At 39.1% G+C, this 18796-nt stretch overlaps 1 protein-coding gene and 1 pseudogene across 8 annotated transcripts in view; both read left to right on the top strand.

Moving 5' to 3' along the window:
* The first annotated feature begins 430 nt into the window (after window positions 1-430).
* On the top strand, window positions 431-609 carry LOC114504470 (annotated as a pseudogene).
* A 4181-nt stretch (window positions 610-4790) lies between these two features.
* GUCY1A1 (guanylate cyclase 1 soluble subunit alpha 1) overlaps window positions 4791-18796 on the top strand; it is a 53766-nt gene continuing 39760 nt past the window's right edge. Inside the window, exons 1-3 of one of the 8 annotated variants that reach the window (XM_036031977.1) lie at window positions 5018-5295; window positions 5671-5735; window positions 9364-9473. The gene's annotated coding sequence lies outside the window, so the exon portion shown is untranslated. Of the gene's footprint in view, window positions 4895-5017; window positions 5296-5327; window positions 5532-5670; window positions 5736-6009; window positions 6342-9363; window positions 9474-18796 lie in introns of those variants that run through there. The other 7 variants (XM_036031978.1, XM_036031976.1, XM_028521199.2 and 4 more) reach the window with 7 other exon arrangements.

Raw genomic sequence — 18796 nt, 5'->3', positions numbered from 1 at the left:
CTGAAGTCAAAGACATGGAGTACGCTTTCCCTCCCAAGAACACACCTGTGCCACTTTTCCCTCTCAGGAGTGCATCTCCTAAACTCTAAGGGTTTCCATGAGACTGGCAACCAGGGGTGCAGTGGGCAGCGGCAGCTCATCCTGGGCTTGCCCCCTGAACCTGTTTCCAAGGCCTGCCTTTCTCCGACTTTTCAGTGAGCCAAGACCAGTGGCCCCACTCTGGCTCACTTCGGTCTCTGTGACTTCTATTTCTCACATAGATTGTTTCTTGAGTAGCCCACATAGGTTCATTCCTTCCTCTAACATTTCTAGAGAGCCGAAGTGTCCCCACCTAGGCTCTCTTCTGCTGCTGCTTCTATCCTAAGCCCTTCCTTGTTTCACTGCCCCCGGCTTTAATAAATGTACTCTTAAAATAAAAAAAAAAGAAAATATCTCTCAGTCTTTTGGTTAAGATCAAGTGTAGTATCCATTCTCATCAGTTTAGTATGCGATGCATCCTCTATTCCAGCACAATATAGTAAGTGGCTTTGAGGAGCAGGGAGGTGGAACTCGAGCTTGCTCTGTCCGTTTTGTGCATGGGTGGGGCGGGACGGGGACTGAGCTAGAGAAGGAAGTATTGATATTGAAGACCCTAACCATAGCTATGGACTGTTTTTAGTTTGTTTGTTTTTGCAGAAATTGTGTCTTTGTATGGCTAAATGGTTCTCTTTAAACATGTCCAATTTTATCCATATGAAGTATCTTTAACTGGATAGAACAAACACAGTTCCATTCAATAAATGCCTTTGAACAAATTTCACAAATGCTTATTTTACAGTATCCATTAACCCATTCATCTCAGGGACTTTTTATGTCATTGTCTCCACCATATATTTTCTTTTCAATTTCTTAAAGTCAATTGAATTATAAGTTATTTCGATAAGGAGATATTTTAAAAGCATCATTAAATATATTGAGATCTATAGGATATGAGTTTGGTCTCCTTTCCAAGTATAAACAATTTATGGAGTGCTAGTGCTATGTAATGATATTAGGAATAAAAGAGGCAATATAATTTTTACTTTAGGACATAAAGTAAAAATATAGGAATCTGTTGTATGTTTTTAAATATGAAAATCAATAAACTCTCCCAGTGCCACCAAAGTGCAAAGATGCTACGTTTGCCTGGATCACAATGGCCTGGCATCTTTTGTAATAAGTTGAGAATTTTCTAAATCACCAAGCCCTGGTTCTTTTTTGCTTAATAGTTCTTCCTTCAATCTCTCTTTCTTTTCACATTTTACAATAAGCAGCAAGAAGAAACCAGGCAGAGCCTTCAATACTTTCCTTAAAAATCTTCTCCTTTAAATACGCAAATTCATAATTTTTGTATGTAGCAGACTTCAGTTCAGCTGTGTTCCTTTCTGAAGGCTCTGAGGGGGAATCATTTTTCTAGGATGATCTGGCTTCTAGAGACTGCACACATTCCTTGGAAATAACTCCCTTCCATCCTCAAAGCCAGCAATTACTTTAATTCTTTTCCACATTGCATCTCTCTGACTCTCTTTGACTCTGACCTTGACTTTCTTGTTTCCATCTTTTATTTATAGGAATCTTGGGATTGCAATAGGCCCACATGGGTGATCTGGGATAATTTTCCAATCTCAAGGTCAGTTGATTAACGATCCTAATTCAAGGGGGAGCAAATTTAACTCCCCCTCGCCATGTTCCATGTGACATGTTATATTCACAGGTATCAGGAATGAAGACATGGACACTTTTGGGTCAAGGACTGTGGGCCATTATTACCCCCAGTGCTCTATTTACTGTTAACAAACACCATTCATTTCGAGAAAAAAGAGTGGACAACATTTCTATCACCATTAGAATCTTTTCAAGTCCAACTTTTTTCATGAATGTCCTACCATGACTAGAAATTTAGGAATTCCAATCTCACATGGTCTGCTTTTCATAATTAAGACTTCACATTCCAAAACAGATGTTTTGGAGTGGTAACATGGTCCTGGTAATTACAAGTTACCAGTATAAAATTCACCTAACTAGGTGTGTTTAAAATAAATTGAAAGCAAATAGCTATCTTAAGAAGGAGTATAAAAGAATGATAAAGAGGAAAATGATCATGAAATGTTTCTTATTTTTCTTGTGTTTGACAAGTTATCCTGATTCGACAACTAATACAATCAATGGTTTGTTAAAAAAATAAAGTGAATTTCTGCCCCTGACATAAAAAGGGGGGTTTATAATAGCAAACAATGGAGCTTTCCTTTCTTCCCTCCTGCTGCCTTACTGCCTCACCCTTTCTCTCAATTCCTTTCAGTTTATGAACTTGTGGTGTTGGTTTATGAACTGGACCAAGAAGCCAGTAGAGATGAATCCATTAGTGTCCTCAATTTATTTGAATTGATACGGCAATAACATCCCAGAAAAAAAAAAGAGAGAGAGAGAGATGAGGGTTCTAAAAATCCCTAGGATTAAAGATAATCCTACAACCTGTTCCCAGGTCTCACATACTTAATGAGTTCATAGTAGATCAGTGGTTCTCCGACTTTAATATGCATAGGAATCAAGGGAGGATTTTGTTAAATGGTTCAGTAGGTTTGGGCTGAGGCCTAATGCTCCGTATCCCTGACAAGATCTCAGGTCGTGCTGATGCCACTGATACACAGGCCACATTCTAAGTAGTGAGGGTTAGATCACATCTCTGGTTGGCGAAAATCAAGTTTTAGTCAAGCCTATAGTGCATGACAACTAGAGGACAGGCAAATGAGGCCATCTGGGCCCAACTGATCTTTTCACCTTATCTTCCTGTGCTTTTGCAAGTGTGAAAGGAATACACATTAAAATGTTTTGGTACTGTTGTCATTGTGAGTACGGGGATAATAAAGCAACTTTTCTGCCTGAGCGGACAAATTTACCCAGGATTTCTTTCAACCAAATAGTTGTCCTTGTTAACATTTTTGTCAAGTTGGCATGACAACTATCCTATTCTCAATAAAGTGGAGGTAAGTAAGTTTTAACCTATAAGTCACCTGTAAGCCACAAGAATGGACATGGAAGATGATGACATATTTAGGTATTCATTTATCCACTCAACAGTCATTTTACTGAATCCCTACTATGACCCATGTTCACTGATAAGTACTTAGGCTGCAGAGATTACTTCTCTAGTGCAAAACACTACTTTCCTCATGCAAAAGTACTTTCAGTATTTTTTAAAAGATTTTATTTATTTATTTTTAGAGAGGGAAGGGAAGGAGAAAGAGAGAGAGAGAGAGAGAAACATCAATGTGCGGTTGCTGGGGGTCAAGGCCTGCAACCCAGGCATGTGCCCTGACTGGGAATCAAACCTGTAATGCCTAGTTTGCAGCCCACGCTCAATCCACTGAGCTATGCCAGCCAGGGATACTTTCAGTATTTTTTTCAGGGCATATCAAATATTCAGATTAATAAATGGCTTTCACAATCACCTTTTGGTAGTGCCAGCACACTTAACCCTAGATTGGTTGCTTTCTGCACATCCCATACTGACAAAGGATGAGCAAAGAATACAGAACTGTCTCCAGCTGACAGTCTACCCCTGGTGAAAGTGAGTAGCCCCTGGCAGAAATTACTGAGGTTAAATATGATACTTATCATAAGGTGGGTGGTCTACGGAATTTGAGGATGGTAAAAGCAGAAATTAACAGCTTTAGCAGACCACATTCCAGGATGAAAAGAATATTGACAAGAGTAATGTCAGTAGAGGAAAACAAAAACAAAAAAATCAAGTTTTAGCCAAGCCTATAGTGCATGACAACTAGAGGACAGGCAAAGGAGGACATTTGGACCCAACTGATCTTTATTTTACACCTTATCTTCCTGTACTTTTCTAATGCGCTTTGCATTTTTCTATCAAATGGTACAGTATCCTGTTTCTTGAATATCCATGTTGCTGCTCCCTACCTCCATGTCATCACTCACTGGAAAAAGCAAAGCAAAACAAAAACAAGCTTCTATTATATCTTTATCCAAGTAGGATCAGCCCTTCAAGGCTTAACTCTAATGCTGGTCCCTTATGCAGTTAAGTCTCCTGTCAAAAAAATCTTTTCTTTTGTGCTTTCATATTGAATTTATTTTTAAAATCTAGCATGAGATTCTCTTTCAATTATATGCTAGTGGGTATTTCTTTTTTTCTTTTTTTCCTAGGTCTTAAATTCTAAGTATCCTGAGGACAGAAGCCCTACTGACCTAAGAGACTATCATGGGTTGATGGGTTGGGAGTAGAGGAAGAGAAGTTTTCAGAAGTGGCAGAATCAAAACATGCAAATTTACAACTATAAACTTTTGTCTGTTACTAAGGCAAAGTTTATTTAAATGCCTTGTTTCTTATTTAAATGTCTTTGGGAGGGGGCTTATTCTGATGTTTGCCGGGAGAAGAGCACAACCAACAAAAATGGGAGAGAATTTGTAAATGTGATGAGTCAAAAATGGTACCAGATTATGTGGTAGGTTTGGGGAGAAATACAAGAATTGGAGATAACGAGGGGCAATTTGTCCCAGAGTTCCTGGGTTTCAAGAAGGACCATACAATAATCACGAATAATTGTGAATTCACACTGAAACAGCATAATGAAATTTTTACTCTGGAAGTCAGAAAGGTGACTGGAAAACAATATCAGAACCTAATTTTCTGCGCTGGAATACATACACGGACACCACCCCCTGCCCCCAGCAAACAGAACCAAATGTACTGAATCAAGCAGAATCAGGATCTTATTGGAAGGTTGTAAATGTCCGCAGCCATAGAACTGCATTTGCGAGAGGGTAGATGGGCTTTCACCCTGAAAACCAGAACAAGAGAACCATCCATGCAGACACCAACTTCCCAGCAGAAATGTTGGAAGTTTTAACTATGGTAAACTACAGTTTTTCCAAATCAGAGAAGAGTGGAGATATTTTGTTTTGTTTTTTGTTTGTTTTAAGAAGCCAAGTTTTTCCTGAGTTCCCTCCTTTTTTCCTTCCTCTTCTTTTGTCCCCGTCCCCATCCCCTCTTCTCTGTTTCCACCGAGCAACTGCTGGGATGGTGATTGGGTAGCTGGAGGGGCCAAGACTCAGTTCCCCTGCCCCAGCCTCGGCGTAGTGGGTGGGACTCAGCCCAGAGCCGGTTTTGCACACGCAGATTTCTGTGCGCTTCTACACGTTCGCCTAGCGAGACCCAAGGCCAAAGGCGGACAACCGCCAGAGAACCGCCGCAAGCGACCCACACCTGCCGGAAGGGGGCCGCTGCTGGCTGCCAAAGGACCCTGAGTGACCATGGTGCGTTGTAGCCACTACTTTCTTTTTCAGTTTTTTGGTGCAGGGAAGGGAACGGGTTTTGAAAAGAAGTCGAATGTTGTAGGGAAGGAAACTGCCAGGGATCTTTTGGGGTCATCGGAGAAAGAGAGACTCGTAGACACAGGGAGAAACCGCTACCGGAACGGACTGAATGCTTCGGAGTAGCGCGGGAATCGGATTTGAGAGTCACGTCTCGTCCCGCCCAGCCTGTTGAGCAGGTAGACAGGAGTGAGCCCAAGTAGGAGCGCTGCGTGTGCGGTGGGTGCATTTGCCCAGAGACCCTCAGGTGCCACCGCAGGGTCCCGGCTCCCTCCCACCTCCTCCTCCCCTGACCTCCACTCCCTTCTGCATTCACAGTGCAAGGCGCGCCCTGGAGCTGCTGTAGATCCTAAACGCTGTCCAGAGATCTGGGAGGTCACCGAGTAAGTTGTCGCAGCATACCCACGAGTGTCGGGGCTCCCCACAGCGGCGGCTATTTCTCCGAGCCCCGGCCTGGGCCGGTCCTCCACAGCCCCCCCCCCCCCCCCCCCCCCCGGGAAGCCTTCCTGGCGCTCCCCGCTGCCCAGCGCGGTGTGGCCTGGGCGCGGTTCCCACGCGGGGGAGGAGCGAGGGGGCAAAGGAGACGCCGCCGGGGGACCGGGCTGAGGGCCCGGGGGACCTACGACGCCCGAGAGAGGAGTAGGGACGGGGGTGGGCTCCGGGCCGACCGCGCTAGCGGCAGCGCTCTCGGAGCCGGGCCGTGAGAACGCGCTGGGCGCGCCGGGGCCGCTGCTCTCCCACGGCCCGGGCGCCGGGCAGCAGCAGCCAGCCAGCCCCGCGCGGCGCCGCGGCCTCCGGTGCACGGGAGACAGCTGGAGCAACACAGGGCGCTGGGACCTTCGAGCCTGGGCTTTACCGCAGCTTCCACCCGCTTGCTACGGCGTGGGTGAGCGATTCGCCCTCCTCGAGAGCAAACAGCTAGGATCGCAGGATTCCTTAGAGAAACCAGCCGGGAAACTTCCAGTGGGGCTCAGGGGCTTGACCAAAGAGTAAGTGTGTGTGTGTGTGTGTGTGTGTGTGTGTGTCTGCGTGCGTGCACGCGCGCGCCGGAGCCCCGAGTGCTAATTACAGTTTGGCAGTCTAATTTCCGTCTCACCTGGGGAAACGATGAGCAGGGGTCACCCAGTCTCTGAGTGCGGGACCTGTGCCCGGAGCCGGTACTCAATGGGCTGAGCTGCCTCACTGTGACCGTCATGAGAGGGGCTGCGATGCAACGTAGTCATGTGATTTCTGGCTATAGATTTTGTGCGTCTTTCTCTTTCTTGTTTGTTTTTCACACGCCTGTTCTTTCATTTTGCACCCAATATGCCGTTTACATCTTATGAAGTAAACCAGAAGGTTGTACATCTCACTTAATGGTAACTGGCAGAAGGCACCTGGGTTTCCAACATAATGGAAATCCCTCCGAGTGTGTGTGTGTGTGTGTGTGTGTGTGTGTGTGTGTGTGTGTGTGTGTAGGGGCGGGAGATATATATTAAATTAGAGCTTCATTTATAACACAATAGTAGTGATTTTTCAGGGTTGGGTTTCTGATGCTGATTTCATTAAATGTCTGTTTATTTCTAGAACTGGGCTTAGTAGGAAAATCGTTAACCCTCTGGTTCCATATATAAGATGTTGAAACACAATGATAGATACAGATTTTCATGTCTTGATTCATAATGTAGAATTGATATGTTGCTTTTCCTAATATAATTATTTTTCTGCAACTGTGGTATTTCAGGTAATGGTTTAGTGGTGTAATGGTTTTTACACCATTAACAATGTAAACGTGATCTGAATGTCTAAAATTCCAAAGCAAACTTTAATTTGTGAAAAAGTCACATGAACTTTATCACTTTTTCAGTGGAGGTTGTCTGTGTAGGCTATGCTCTCTGCTCAGTTACCGAACACCTGGTTCTGTGGATCGACTTCAAGGGTCATGAAGTGCCCGAAATTGTATTCAAACAAGTGAGTTGCTGCACTTTTAGGGAAACAGTCTGGAGTTCTCAGGTAGCTGAAGAGATCTGTGACTCAGTAGAAAAATAACCACCAAGTTAAAATATACATGCATAAACTACACTTTTTCTTATCAAAACAATAGACTTTCTATATAAAGCCTTCTGATAAAATAGTCGGAAAAATTCTAGAATAATTAATAGTGTTACAATAATGAAACATTTCGTATAAAATAGACTCACTTGTATGATTTTAAATGTATTGGATAGGAAATGTAGGCAGGTGAAATTTATTTAGTAGAAACTTGTACTCTTTCTTCTTGTACTGTAAGACCTCTTCCTGGTTTATGACAAAGAAAATATATTCTCTCTTCAAAATCCAACAAAAATATGAAGTTCTTATCCTTGGTGTGGTATTTCATAGTGTGTGGATATAGATGGCCCCTTAAAGGTCCTGTTTCTAGATGTTCTGGTGGAAAATAATGGGTCTAATACAGCTGCCATTTACAGAATGAGGAGGGAAATGTAAAGATATTTTACGTATACCTGGGAACACCAAAGAAAAAAGAAATGTGGAAAACCACAATGCTTAGCATTAATATCTCTTATACCTGTGATTTATTAAATGATCTTGCTTTAAGGTATTATTTTAAAAACTAGTTTAGTGGATATTATATTGTATTAAAACTAAAGAAGTGATAACTAAAATTAAATTATTTGTTATGAATACATCAGTAAAATTTTATGACTAAATGTCAACAGTTTTGTCATAGACATTTTTCAAACAAAAATTCTTTTATTATGGTTTTTAAATTTAATCTCTATTGTATTTTTCCAGATCATTTAGCCCCTTATACCCACCTCTCCCCAGCAGTCACCGCACTGTCGTCCATGTCCATGGGTCCCTTTTCCTTTTTGCTCAGTCCCTCCACCCCTAACCCCCTCCCACTAGCTGTCATTTGCTGAGTTAACATTATTTTTTAATGAATAAAGATATTGTATAACCTAAAATTTTGTCTGAAATCATAAAAAAGAAATTAAATTCTATGTTTACATTTGTAGGTTGCATTTATCAACAATTAATGTGAGTATAAGGAGAAGAATACTGATTTTTTTTTTTACAGGTTAGTTTAAAATAACATGTGTTCCCATGAAGTTTCTAATTCACCATTTTCAGAAATAAATAAAAATCAAGTTAGCCTTAAGAATGAATATCTGCAGGTAAAGAGAAGTGGAAATTTAAAGTAATATTTGAACATACCAAAACTATGTTATTGATGGGACAAAATTGTGGAGGAAATTATTTATTCTGAATATTTTCTCTGTCATTTTCCAGAAAGTTCTTAGCTTTTCTTTTATTTGCTAAGATTTATAACATTTATGACGATAATTTTTACATTATTTAAATTATAAATATTTGCCCAAGAAGCTTTTCTTAAACATTATTATCTATTACTTCTCTTCATATTTGTATAAACTGTTATTTTTTGTTCTAAATACCAAAAATTTCAATTCTTCTTAGTCTCTAGACCATCTAGATTTATTCAGTAAGCGTTGATTAGGTACCTGTGCAATAGTTTTGTTTTGGATATATTTATCTTGCCCTGGTAGAATAAGATGTTTTGGAATTTTTTAGGTCTTAAACAAGCAAATTTAGTTGCCCATAAAGTACATGGCTTAATTGGGGTTGGAGTAATTTCCTTGCTATCCTAAATCACAATTGCTCTTATTTCTCTCCAATTGTTTGAAAGTATCTGACCTATTTCATAATTTTTTCTCTTTCTGGCTTGAGGCCAACAGGCTTTATCTTCCTATAGTCCTCAGGCTTATAGAGAGTATGGATAAAATTATTTGCAAAGAGCGAAGAGCTTTAGACCAGCTTATAAAACTTGAGGGTCTTCCTGCATCCTTAACATAAAAATGCAATTCTCGCTGCTCATAGTTATGAACTGCACCTGCCTAGAATGTTTTCTGGTCATTAATGATCTTTTATTAAAATGAACCCTCCCTTTCAGAAAATTAAAGGCAACTGAAATTGATTAACTCACATACCACCTCCTCCTTCTCACCATAGTGGGAATTAGCAAGAAGCCAACAGGAGACAATGGCACGGGGAATGGACACCCTGGGAAAAGGAAGTTGGGCAGACCAAGGAAAACTTCTTAATCCCAAAACAATTTCCAGGTCTGACCTAACCTACATATTGCCATTCGCTCTGCTAAATTACATTAAAAATACCTGTTCAGATGTCTGTATCTTATACCAAATTCTAGTCTCCCTCAGGATATTCAGCACTGGACTCAGTGCCTGACGCAGAGTAAGTGTCTAATAAGTTTAATTGTGTGATCTTTGCAATTGTTGAGTGAAGTTTTTTATGCCTTGATGCTCTAGGTTGTACTGTTCAAGGATACAATTTAAAGAATGGTATTTGTTTTTGCAGTGGCCCTCCCTGGCATGTTGTGGTTTTCTCTCATATGGCTTGCAGCTTATTCAGAACTGCTTGTAAACTGTTATTTCGTTGATCAGTGCCCAATTACCTTTTGTTTTTCTAAGTTTTCATCCTCTACTCACATTAGCTATTCTCTCCCCATTACCAATGCTTGCCGACCTCGTAAACGTCACAGTTTCCTTAAGAATCTAAAATAGTGGATTTTTTTTCTTTCTGCACTTCAGTCAGCTGGCATTGTTCAGTACTTCATTCACCCTCCACATGTTCAGCTCTCACAGGACCTTAACCTGCTGCCCTTCCCTTAGGGAATCCACTAGTATTCACCACCTGGGCCTTCACATCACGGGAATTCCCCCAGCTGAAAAAGCTGAGAATCTCATATCCTCTTTCTGATCACAACCTCCTATCCTTCCAATAATTCTTCTCATTCGCCCTTACCTGATACCACCATCTTCCACTATTTTTCTTTGGCCACCCTTACTTTTCCCATGTTTCTCTCTTTGTACTTATCACAACCATCTTAGCAGTGCCAACTGTGCTCTAACTCTCAATCTCTTGCCACTAGAACATGATTCACTCCTACCTAACTCACTTTAAGGGATGGTTGACAGTGCTAGGAATTTATTTTATTCTTCCTTAGATAACTTCGTATCAAAATCTCCATAGTGCATGTTCCATTATTTCCAGGTTTTCCAGTTCACTCAGACTACCCTTATTCTTTTCTTCCTTTGGCAGATAAGCTTATTTCTAAGTTCATAGAGAATATGAAGATTAATTTAGGCAAATTATTTATCAAGATTTATCTTGAATGTTATAGGTATTTCTTTATTTGATCTGTTCTTAGCATAAGAACTCTTATGTTGGACTATACTATTTGTCTCTAAAATATTCATATCCCAATTTTTAACTCTTAGAACAACTACACAAAATGTTCTCATTTATGACAACTCTTGTAGTCCCTACGATAATATTCCATTTCTTCAACCCATCCTCAGCTGACGTGGTTTGGGAGTCTTAGTATCAGCAGGGCCTTTCTCCTTTGGATGCACTCCTGGTTTTCTTAAATGTGGTCCCCAAGCTGAACCTAGAGGAATGAACAAATATCATTAGATGTATTGGGTTTTCTCCTCTACAGTTACTCATCCTAAAATTTAATCTGCTCTCTCCCCATTTATTTTTTGCACCCATACTATACTATTTAATTATACGTGTTTATTTGCTTCATCTTGGGCAAATACACTTCTCCCCAATTGTACATTTGACATCTGATATCTGGGACTTTTAAAAATACTTACTGCAATTAAATTTAATCTTTGCCTTTGGTTAGCCTATTGTTTCAGAAGGTCAAGCTATTTTTGGATTCTGATTCTATGATACAGCTTAGCAATTCTTCCCAATGTAGAGAGGCATTAGCAAATTGGATCAGGACACAGCATCTTCATCTGAGTAAATGTGTAGAATACTGAACTGAAAGGACTTTTGTGGCACCTTCTTGCTTTTCATGAGTCCATGAATTAGTCCCCTTTACAAGGCTATTCAACCAGTTACATAGTCAAGTAACTCTCTTTCCTCTGAGTTTACATTCCTTTGTGTAGCCCAGAAGTATACTGTGACAGCCTTGGTCAAATGCCTTGCTGAAATGCGTTTCCACTTTCTGCGGAATTGGTATTCGCTAACACTATTAAAGCCAAGAGGAAATGACACCAGCTTGTAGGTAACGACACTTCACATTTTGAGTGCTGACATTCCGAGGTTTTAAGAACCTCCTGGGAATCATGCCTGGAATAATGTCAAAGCTCTTAGGCTAGAGTTGTCAGAATCCACCTTCTCTATTTTGAAAACTGAGACAGTGGCTGGATTTTTTGTTCTTTATCAACCTTTCTATTCATTACAATATCTGTAAAGATGATTTTAACTCTTCACTTACCTTGTCCACAAAAGCTTTCAGTACTTTGCAGTGCAATTTCTCCAAATTAGTCATTTCAAACTCATTTAGACGATTTAATGTCATAGTCTACCTTGGACCTTTAAATGTGTTACTTTTGTGTTTGTCTTCCGTTTGCCAGTGAATATTATTTTCTTGAAGAAGGGAGATGAAACAGAAGAATACAGTATTTCTGCCTGTACTATTTGAAATTCTTCATCCCTCATTGGCAAACTTTCTGTATATCTAACAAAAATGTCATTATCACCACTTTAGCAATATAACAAGAATTAAAGGAACATTCTTTTCAACTTGTAATTTTTGAAAGCTTAGCTTGTTTTGTGTTTTGACACTCTTCTCAGAGGTTCAGTCACCTTTTTGTACTTCTTGCAATAAAGTTTACCATGGATTATGCTTGTCACTGACACAGATACAAGCAAAGTTTATGACACAGTCCCTGACTTGAGGGGATTTAAAGTCTGCATGTGGAGATAACAAAGCCCAGAAATAGTCTCAGAATTATACATGTCAGCACTTAGCAATCAGCTTAAGACTTATGGTGCAGTTTAAATAATTTCTAAAAAACCTGAAAGAAGGGAGATAGCTCTGCAAGATGGAGATACTGAAGGAAGCCTTCTAGAAAAGATGGAGTGCTTAGTTGAGATTTGAAAACAGGACCAGGGTGTTGAACTTCACAGGACCTAGAGGATTTAAATGGAGAGAAGAGTGGCAGAGCATTCCAGACAGAGGAAACGAAGGAGCATCACAGAAAGCAGGTGAGTGCGGGTGTGTATGTGTGTGCATATATAACCAAGGTATGGAAGGACAAGGGCAATGCCAAGTCTGGTAAGCCACAGCTTTGATTATTCCTTTGTAGAAAATACAACTGCCCCTCTCCCGTTTTCTTGATTTCTTTTCCCCTTGCTCGATCTTCGGAGCTGCCCGTACCTACCCATCCCTTAAATCTGAAATGAGGCTCTACTTCTCAGAAACTTTTCCGCATCTTCCAAGTCTGAACTGGGTACCTTGTCATATTTCCCTTTGACTCCCTATCACATTAGTATGCCCTTCTACAGTTGTGGCTGAATCGCCTACTTCTCCATTAGCTTGAACTCTGTGCGAGGAGGTACCATTTCTGTTTGGTTCTCGCTCTGTTCACAGACACCTCATAGAAGTGCTCATGGATCATAAACACTCAGTAAAAATGTGTGAGATGACACGGGCCTGCCTGGAGCAGTGAGGTTATGTTGGAGAATATTTATAAAAAGATTGAAGGTAAAGAGGGGTTAGATTACAACAAGAGCACAGTGTCAGGCTGACTTGCTTTATTAGGTCATGTGGAACCATTTTGGTTTTAGAGATTGGAGAAAGGATATGCCATATGCATTACTTTTAATTAGGCCTTCATAAATCAATTCAAACTATCCAAAGTTTGATATGCATTTTTAGATTTAACTAGGAAATTATTTGGCTCCTTACCTTGTATTAAGTGTTTCTTTTCTTGAGGTTGAAAAATCCTATAACTTAAATACTGTGTTTTTATTAGAGAAGACTTGTTATTTTACTAGTCTGATTTTATATGTATGCTCCAAAATTGTTAGCTGCTTTTTGTTCTCAGTTTCCAATCATTTTGCGTTCAGATATGCCCTGTTATAAGTAGTTAAATATGTGACATATATTGAGTTAATGAAACATATTCCTTTAATAAACAAAGAAATTTCAATGTTCCATTGAGTTGTATATTTTTCAGTGTGAAGTTTAATCAATGTAGCAACGTTTTAAAATGTTTAGAAGGGTTTACAAAGATAACACAGAAGAGATTTGGATAACACAATAACGTTATCAATACTTGGTATGTCAAGATTTAAAACAAGATAGTCTTAGACTGGATTAGCATTACACATTGGTAAATGCAATTAGCAAAAGACAGTCTTCCCAGTGAAAACTTCCCAGGGCTAGTATTGTTCTAGTATTTTAATGTTTTATGATATTTGCAGTCACTGATTGTGATTTACACTTCTCTTTGTCCACTTTTACCCCAAAAGACAATTTATTATGCCACAACATTTATTTCTGGTTCTTTTCTGTGGTGACTAACCAGAATAATATTCTTAAGCTCTTGTGTCGCCTTACACTAAAAAAAGTATTCAGCAGTGGTAAGTAGGAAAGCTCTCATATTTCTTGATCAAGTTTGTACCTTGGTGGAATAGCAAATTATCCCAACTGAAACTACTGCCTTTTCCCTTTCTCCCCCACCCCTTTGAAGCTATTGGAGTTTTAGTCTGGTTTACCACCTACAGCTCACCTGCTGGCTTGGCCAAGTGCAGAAAGGTCATAAATGAACAATATGGCAAAGCTGCCCCTAACAGAAGTTTCTCTCCCACTTGTCCCATGGCCTAAAATTCCTTTGGATTGTATCTCTAGTGAGTTGAATCTCTTGGAAGCCCTGGGATAATCATTTTACCGAGAAGAGCACCACCACTTGTTTGCACAATAGCAAATGTCATTTTTGTAATGTTACCTTTCGCCTTCAATTAAGAGCATGGTTTCTTGGACAGAGATTTTTGAAGTTAAGAGAAAAGGGAAACTAAAAGACCCGGCATGTGGGGCACAGACAAGAAAGGTGGATACAAGTAGGAGTTACCGGGCGACAATATGCAGGCCAACAGGAAGAGGGAGGTCAAAAGAAAGTAGAGAAGGTCCTGAAAAGAGCAGTTTCTCCACACTTTTGCACCCTCTTCATTGCTCATGAAGAAATGCCCTAAGGGGGTGAGGAGTGGTTAGGACATTTTTCCTCACCTGTACATCATGTGTATTCATTTGTGTGGCCATCATTTTCTATTTGAATCAAACCTGAGTACAGTTGGTTTCGTTATCTTTACCTTACTGTTGGATCTGTTTCTGTGCCTGGCGGAAACTCGTAGCTGTGTGAAGTCACAGTCGGTGTTACAGGTTGTAAAATCGTGTCCGGCTATGATTCTTTCCATCAGCTGTCCTTGATAAATGATCGCTGGTCAGTGTTCAGTATCAAGAACGTCTGCTTCATGCCCTGTGTTAAAGGCCGTTTGAAGTGGCGCAGGAATTGAGCAGTGTTCATAACTTCAAGCAGGTGGTCTGACAGCCGTGCTTTACCGTCTGACTCTGGGGCCCGAGGTCTCGATCATTCTTTTACTTAAATCCTGTGTTGTAGCCATATTGTCTCCACTGGAATTTGCCACCTTGCTCTTTTTTGTTTAAGATGTTAGGCTTATTATATACTTTTTTCTATTATAGTTTTCATTTTTTAGCATTTTCAATTGCTTCTTCTCCTTTTTTTTTTTACCTTTTTATTGAATTTATTGGGGCGATATTGGTTAATAAAGTTATATAGGTTTCAGGTGCACAGTTCTATAATAGATCATCTGTATGTTGTATTGTGTTCACCACCCAGGTCAAGTCTCCTTCCATCACCATTTTTGCCCTTATACCCTCTTTTACTTCCCCCACCTCCCTTTCCCTGTTAGTTATTCATTTGGGAATCTGGATGTTTTAGGCTTCTTTGAGTCCTCAATTAAGTTTTTTAATTACATGGTTAATGTATAACTTATGTACAATAAACCCCACATGTATAAAATATACAATTGGATAAGGCATGACAGAGGAATACCTCTGTGAAACCAGCACCATGATCAAGATGAATAACATTCCCACCCCCCACCTAAACATTTTCCTGTGCCCTTCTCCAGTCAGTTCCCTCCTCCTTCTCTGTCCCCAGACAATCGTCTGTCCACTTTCTGGACTTGCCACTGTGTTTGCAGAAACCAGATTTTATGTAAAAGTAAATGACCATATTCACCCTTGTTTGTGTGGGCTCATTCACGCAGCATAATTATTTACTTTGTTACATATATCTGCCAAATAATAGTTCTTTACATATATGGCTATACAACATCATTTTTATTCAATTGTATGATGAAAGATATTTCAATAGTTTCTTGGTTTTTAGCTATTGCAAGTAAAGCTTATACATTTATATATGTCTTTGTTGAAATGCATTGGTTATCTTTTTCTTGGGTAAATACCTAGAAATGAAATAGCTAAGTGATAAGATATGTTTAATATTTTAAGAAACCACCAAACCGTTTTCCAGGCCCTCCAGCAGAGTCTGAGAATTCCAGCTATTCCACATCATCACTAACTTTTGGCATTGTCAAACTTTCAAATTTTAGACATGGTTTTTGCCTCATGACTAATAATATTGAACATCTAAAGATTTATTTATTGGCTATTTATATACTTTCTTCAGTGAAGTGTCAGTTTTTGCCTATTTTTAAATCTAATTGTGTTTTCTCTTTTTGTTTTGTTTTTTTAAAAGTATATTTTATTGATTATGCTATTGCAGTTGTCCTATTTTTCTCCACTTATTTCCCCTCTGCTCTGTGTCCCCTTTCCCACCAGCACCACCCCCACCCTCATTCATGTTTTCTGATTCAGCTCCAAGGCTTTATATATTCTGGATTAAATTCCTTTGTTGATATGTGTGGCAAACGTTTCCTCTCACTGTGTGATTTGTCTTTTTATTTACTCAGTGGTAGCTATTGAAAAGCAAAAGATTTTTAACTTTTGATGAAGTTCAGTTCATCATCTTTTGTGTTTCATGCTTTGTTTTTCCCACTTTACACATTTTTGCCTCATATAAGGTGACAAAGACTTTCTCATATTTTCTTCTCCATGTTTTATAGTTTTAACTTCTGTATTTAGGTCGATGATCCACTTGGGATTAGTTTTTGTGTATCACTGAAGTGTGGGTCAGAGTTCATTTTTTTCTGTATGGATATTCGAGTGTTTCAACATCATTTATTGAAACATCTTTATTTTCTCATTAAATTGCCTTGATACATTTGTTGAAAAGTTGAACAAATAAATGTTGTACTATTTTTGGACTCTTTTGCACTGATATCTGTTACTCTTCTCAAACCAATACTAAATGTTTTGATTAATGTAGTTTTACAAGTTTTAAATGAGTCTTTCACTGTTGTTTTTCTTCCTTAGTATTGATTTAGCTCTTCTATGTTTTCCATTAAATCTTAGCATCATTTTGCTAATGCCTACTGAAAAGCTGGCTGAGATTTTGATTGGGGTGGCATTGCATGTTTAGATCATGTAGGGAAAATTGATACCTTGACAATGTTGAGCATGCTATATCTCTCTATTTATTTGGATTTTCTTAATTTATTTTACCAATTTTTGTGGTTGGTAAACTACAAATTTTGCAAGCCTTTGGTTAGATTTATTTCTAAGTATTTTATATTTGTTGACATTATACATGGATTTTAAAAATGTAATTTCTTAATTGTTTATTAACAGTACAGAAATTACAATGGACTTAATATGAGCTTTGTATCCTGCAACCTTGCTAAAATTAGTTGTTAGGTCTAGATATTGTACAGATTCTTTAGAAATTCTTATGTAAATAATTATATATACATAAACAGACAATTTTACAATCTTTTCCTTTTCAATCTTTCCAATCTTTTTCCTTTTATTCCCCTTAACTTATTTCAGTGACTGTGACCTAACCTCCTTACAATGTTAATTAGATGTGAGGGAAGGAATTCTTGCCTTGTTCCTAATCATAGAAAATGTTTAGTCTTTTACTTTAAAGTATGACTTTAACTGTAGGGTTTTTTTTTTAATATGTGCATTCAGATAAAAATTTTTAAAGCAATGATTACATAGCTTATCAAGCTAGTTCTCATTATTAGGGTTGCAGTGGGAGTCTATTGTGATTTTATTCAACATAATCAGAGGTGGACGTCTCTGTACCTTGACTTTTTTTGAGCTAACTTCATGCACTGTGTAGTAAGTATTCCTGTTTAGAGAAAGCTACCAATATACACAACTCAAGAGATTTGTAATCTCCAAGACTCTTTTTTTCAAATTTGCTATTCCTCTTAAAGTAATCTTTCCTCATTTACACTATAGTATTCCCTCCGTCAATCCTCAATCCTCGTTTTCTTTCCCTTTTACTCTACTATTATTATTGAAATTTGTCTCAAAGAAGTCATGTATTTTTAATCTAAAATTCAAATGGTATTTTCTTAGTCTTCTTGCTATAGACCAAATTGTGCCCCACCCCCAGTTTGTATGTTGAAGCCCTAATCCCCAATGTGATGGTATTTAGAAGTGGGTTCTTTGGAAGATAATGAAGTTTAGAGAAGGTCATTAAGGGGGAGCCACACAGTGGGATTAGTGCCCTTATAAGATGTACCAGAGACCTTGCTCTCTCTGTCCTTCTCTCTGTGTGCCATGTGAGGATACAGCAAGAAAGGGGCCATCTGTAAACCAGGGAAATAGACCTCTCAGAACGGGACCATGCTGGCACCCTGATCTTAGACTTCCAGCCTCCAGAACTGTGAGAAAATGAATGTCTGTTGTTCAAGTCACCCAGTCTCTGGTATTTTGTTATGGCAGCTTGAGCTGACTAATACACCCACTTACCCTCTTCAGACTCTCAACATATACTTTTTTTTGAACACATGTCCCCTTCTGTTTACATTCTCATCATATTTATCTGATAGCTGCTTGTGTGTACTAGTCATAATATCCTTCTCAAGTTCTTAAATATGAGTTTTTTCCCAGACTATTAAATTTAGCCATCTTCTCTCTCTCTACACATAGCCCTTTGACACTGAACAGATTGAAATAAGCTGAAATAAACTCCCAACTTTAATGGTTTCCTTTATGTGGAGGACCACAAACTCATATTGGTAGTCTGTGAAACACTCCCCTAAAAACTCCAATTTTCAAATGCATCTCTACCTAAATGTCCCATTAACAATTCAAGATCCTTGTATACAAAACAAAATTCACATCCCTTCTCTCAAGTCTACTTCTGTTACCTCTTTCTGTTGAAGGCACCATTCTCCTTCCAGACACAACTCAGAATCATCTTGTTCCTCAGATCTAGTCTGTGGCACTTGACAACTTTAATTTTATAGTATCTCTAGCACCCATCCTTTCCTGTCCCTTGCCACAACTTCCTCCCTTCCTCAAATTCATTTATACCACACTCCCTCCCTGACATTCCCTTTTGCTAACATCTCTCTATCCAAACTGTAGTCATTTTCAAAAATAAGCTCGAATTCCATACAT

The sequence above is a fragment of the Phyllostomus discolor genome, chromosome 8 (genome assembly GCF_004126475.2).
Source record: "Phyllostomus discolor isolate MPI-MPIP mPhyDis1 chromosome 8, mPhyDis1.pri.v3, whole genome shotgun sequence".
Classification (NCBI taxonomy): domain Eukaryota; kingdom Metazoa; phylum Chordata; class Mammalia; order Chiroptera; family Phyllostomidae; genus Phyllostomus; species Phyllostomus discolor.
Note: the sequence above shows the minus strand (reverse complement) of the source record. Positions and strands in the feature narration are given on the sequence as shown.